We start from the raw sequence: 4584 nt of genomic DNA, 5'->3' as shown, positions 1-4584 counted from the left end.
TATTTCCTTAACATAAGAAACATATACAGTCACACTAAAGCCAGCATCATGCTTAATCATGAAATACTAAATGGATGGGGCGCCTGGGTGGCTCAGCCGTTAAGCGTCTGCCTTCGGCTCAGGTCATGATCTCAGGGTCCTGGGATCGAGCCCCACATCGGGCTCCCTGCTCGGCGGGAAAGCCTGCTTCTCCCTCTCCCTCTGCCCCTGCTTGTGTTCCCCCTCTCGCTGTGTCTCTCTCTCTGTCAAATAAATAAATAAAATCTTTAAAAAAAAAAAAAAAAAAAAAAAAAAAGAAATACTAAATGGACACCCAGTAAACCTAAGGAAAGACAAAGATGCCCTCACCGTCACTACTATATATTTCATGTTGTAGTGGATGTATAAGCCAATGCAATTATAGAAGGGAAAGAAATAAGAAGTATAAAAATTAGTAAGGGAGGGGCTCCTGGGTGGCTCAGTTGGTTAAGCGACTGGCTTCGGCTCAGGTCATGATCCTGGAGTCCCGGGATCGAGTCCCACATCGGGCTCCCTGCTCAGTGGGGAGTCTGCTTCTCCCTCTGACTCTCCTCCCTCTCATGCTCTCTGTCTCTCATTCTCTCTCTCTCAAATAAATAAATAAAATCTTAAAAAAAAATTAGTAAGGGAAAGACGACTTTCATCATTTGCAGATGTTTATGAGGGTACACTTTGAAAACTTAAGGGTAAGAAAATGCACTACAGTGTCTAACTGCAAAATAAATATACCAAAATGGACAGTTTTCCTATCAGTAAATGACTCAGACCCGAGAAAATAGAATTCTAAGGTGGCAGTGGGAAAGATGAGAATCAAACCAATCTGCACTGCAGAATCCCCCACAGGCTCAGGAATTGGTAGGACCAGTTCCCTTCGGAAGTGAAGGAAGAATTAAAGGAAAGAGAACTGATTGAAACACTGTTTGAGAAGCAGTTGAGTCCTAAATACCCTCCCAACTGCCTGCCTCACCACAGCAGAAGACTGGAGGTTTATACTCTGGAAAGGGAACACCGGGGAGGTCTCTGGCTTGGAGAACATTAGGCACACTTGAGGGCAGGGGTACCAGACAGAACACAGGACTAGGTGTTAAATATTGGTTGCTGAAACTTCTGCCCTCTCCCACCTCTGCTCCTAGAAGATCTCAGCCTGGCTTTCTCCATTCCAGAAGGAGGTTGGAAAAGACTTACCTGGGGAATCCAACCAGCTCACAAGGAAAGACATAAAGCTATAGACAAGGGTCACCCCCCTCCATGAAACCATCCAGCCAGAACATGTTACAAATCCTTCCCTACACCTGCAAAGGTTCCAATCAGCTTAAATAGGAGCTGATGACCAAAGATCGCCAGGCATCTGAGGAAAACTTCTAACATGCAGCATGGGAACCAAATGTACAAACAGAAAAAGAAAGTCGGAGGAAATGGATTATGCAATTATGCAGAGAGAAGAACATGAAAACAAAGACAATAAAAACCATTATTAATATCCTTAGAAACATAAGAAGCTATTGTGAAATTGCATTCACAAAATAAGAATAGAATTCTCTAAAAAAAAAAACAGAAAAAAAAAGAGTGAGAGAGAGCTTTTGGAATTTTTTTAAAGATTTTATTTATTTGAGAGAGAGAGAGAGAGCATGTGTCCGCGAGCAAGCAGGCAGGCGGTGGAAGGCGGGGCGGGGGGGGGGGGCGGACGCGGACAGAGGGACAAGCAGACTTCTCACTGAGTAGGGAGCCCCACGCAGGGCTTGATCCCAGGACCCCGATCCCAGAGATCATGACCTGAGCCAAAGGCAGATGCTTAACCAACTGAGCCACCCAGGAACTCCAGAGCTTTTGGAATTTAAAGACATGATATCAGAGATTTGTTTTTAATCTACAGAAATTTTGGAAGTCAGTGTGGAGAAAATCTTCCAGAGTATAAAGCTCAAAGACAAAAAGAGAAGGCAAATAGGAGAGAAGATATAAGAAAGTTAGAAGCCTGGTCTTAGAGGTCCAATACCTGAACCACAGGAGTTCCAGAAAGAATAAACAGTGAACATAAAAGGGAGGGAATTATTAAAGAAATAATTTGATAAAATTTCCCAGAACTGGAGAGCATGAGTTTCCAAATTAAAAGTGTTCGACACAAAGAATTAAAATAGACCTTTACTCACATATATCATTGTAAAATTTCAGAGCAATGAAGATAAACAAACAAACAAAAACTCCTCCAAATTTCTAGTGAGGAAAACAAAAGACCCATATTAAAAAAGATCAGGGAATAAAGATGGTTTCTGACTTCCACCACAGGAAGCTAGAAAGCAACAAAACAATGTTTTCAAAATTCCAGAGTGCCTTTCAATTTAGAGATCCATGCTCATAATACCTTTACTCAAGTATGGGAGTCAAAGAGAGACATTTTTAGATGTGAAAAAATGTACCTCCAAAGCACCCTTCCTTATAAAGCTACTGAAGGATATGCTTCACCAAAACATGATAGTAAACCAAAAAAAAAAAGGAAGATCTAACATCCAAAAACTGGAGCTTTATCACAGGAGATAGGCTGAGGGGATCCCTGGGACAAATGACAAAGGGAGGCAAATATGCACCAGGCATAGACCAAGTCCAGATGTTTTTCAGGAAGATAAAATTGATAAAATAGTAAACCTTGAGAAGAGATTTGTAAACTAGCAAAGAATTTGAAGTGGAATCAATCAAAAAGACATTAAGAAAAACAACTAAGCAAATGGGGGGAAAGAAACAATTATTAACTCGGAAATGGAAAATGAATACTGAATACTAAAACACATTATAAATCTACCTATTGGAAACAATTTGGTGCCGGTTCAGGAATACAAAAACAATTGTAACAGATTAAAGGGTTTAGGAAAATTCCCATGTACAAATGAGAATTTAAAATGTAATTAGGGTGGCAATCCCAATCAGTGGGGGAAAAAATAGATTCTCAATAAATCATGTTGGCTAGCCATTTAGGAAAAAAAAAAAAAGGTAGATGTCTTTCTTACTCTCTATTCCCAAGTAAATCCTAGATGGATTTAAATAGAAGAAACAAAGTCATAAAAGGTACTAGAAGAAAACATGGGTGAATAGTTTATAAACTTATTGTGAGAAAGAACATTTAAATAAAATACAGAATCTAGGGATGCCTGGGTGGCTTAGTCGGTTAAGTGTCCGACTCTTGGTTTCAGCTCAGGTCAAGATTTCAGGGTTGTGAGATCAAGCCCCCACGACGGGCTCTGAACTCAACAAGGAGTCTGCTTCTCTCCTTCTCCCTCTCCCTCTGCCCCTCCCCTCTCATGCTCGTGCATGCGTGCTCTCTCTCTCTCTCTCTTTCTCTGTCAAATCAATCAATCAGTCAATCAATTTTTTTTTAAAAAAATACAAAATCTGGGGCACCTGGGTGGTTCACTTGGTTAAACATCTGCTTTCGGCTCAGGTCATGATCTCAGGGTTCTAGGATCAAGCCGCGTGTAGGGAACCCACTTCTCCCTCTCCCTGTGCTCCTCCCTCTTGGTCTCTCTCTCAAATAAATAAATAAATAGTATTTTTTAAAAAATACAAAATCTAATACCATAAAGGAAAAGATTAATGACTTTGACTACATAAAAATGTAAATCATTCCTTCAGGGGGAAAAATCATGAAAAAGTCAAAGACAAACAAAAAAACAGAGATAATAATCAAAAACTAATGATGTAATGTATGGTGATTAATATAACATAATAAAATAAAATTTAAAAAAAACAGAGATAATAGTTGCAACACATATAATGATGAGAGAGTTATTTTCCTTAACATATAAAGAGTATTAACAAATCCATAAAAAGGACCACCAATCCACTTGAAAAATGAGACTAAGGAATTTACCTGCAGAGAACATAATTGTGCTTTTTAAAGACATGAAAAGTGTTTAATTTTGCTCATAATTAAGAAATGTAAAACAAAAATAAAATGCTATTTTATCCGTAAGATTGGCAAAGATTAAAAACTGCTATAATCCTCAGTGTTGCTAAGAATATGGGGAAACGTTAATTCTCACATACGTTTAGTGGGAGTGTAAATCAATACATTGTATTAAAAAGGGAAATTGACTATATATATCAAAACTTGTAGTGTAAATACTATTTGGACCAGCAATTCTACTTCTAGAAATTTATACTAAACATATATTCTCATATGTTTACAAAATCATATGTACAAGATTTGTCATGTTAGATCACTTCGGGGTTGACTGCGGTTATGTAATAGGACTCAAGATAAATTCCACAAGTGGCATAGTGTGGGTTAAAGACTAGACTTTAGGGGCGCCTGGGTGGCTCAGTCAGTCGGGCATCCGACTTGAGTTTGGCTCAGGTCATGATCTCAGGGTCATGAGATCGAGCCCTGTGTCGGGCTCCACGTTCAGAGGGGAGTCTGCTGGAGATTCTGTCCCTCTCCCTCTCCCTCTGCCCCTCCCCTACTCTCTCACTCCCTCTCTCTCAAATAAATAAATAAATCTTAAAAAAAATCAAGAATAGACTTTAATGAGGAAAGGTCAGCATCAACAAGAGAAGGCCCATGATCCCCATCAACCC

Source organism: Halichoerus grypus, chromosome 9 (genome assembly GCF_964656455.1).
Source record: "Halichoerus grypus chromosome 9, mHalGry1.hap1.1, whole genome shotgun sequence".
NCBI classification, from domain to species: domain Eukaryota; kingdom Metazoa; phylum Chordata; class Mammalia; order Carnivora; family Phocidae; genus Halichoerus; species Halichoerus grypus.
The sequence above is the reverse complement of the archived record's forward strand: the minus strand, read 5'-3'. Positions refer to the sequence as shown.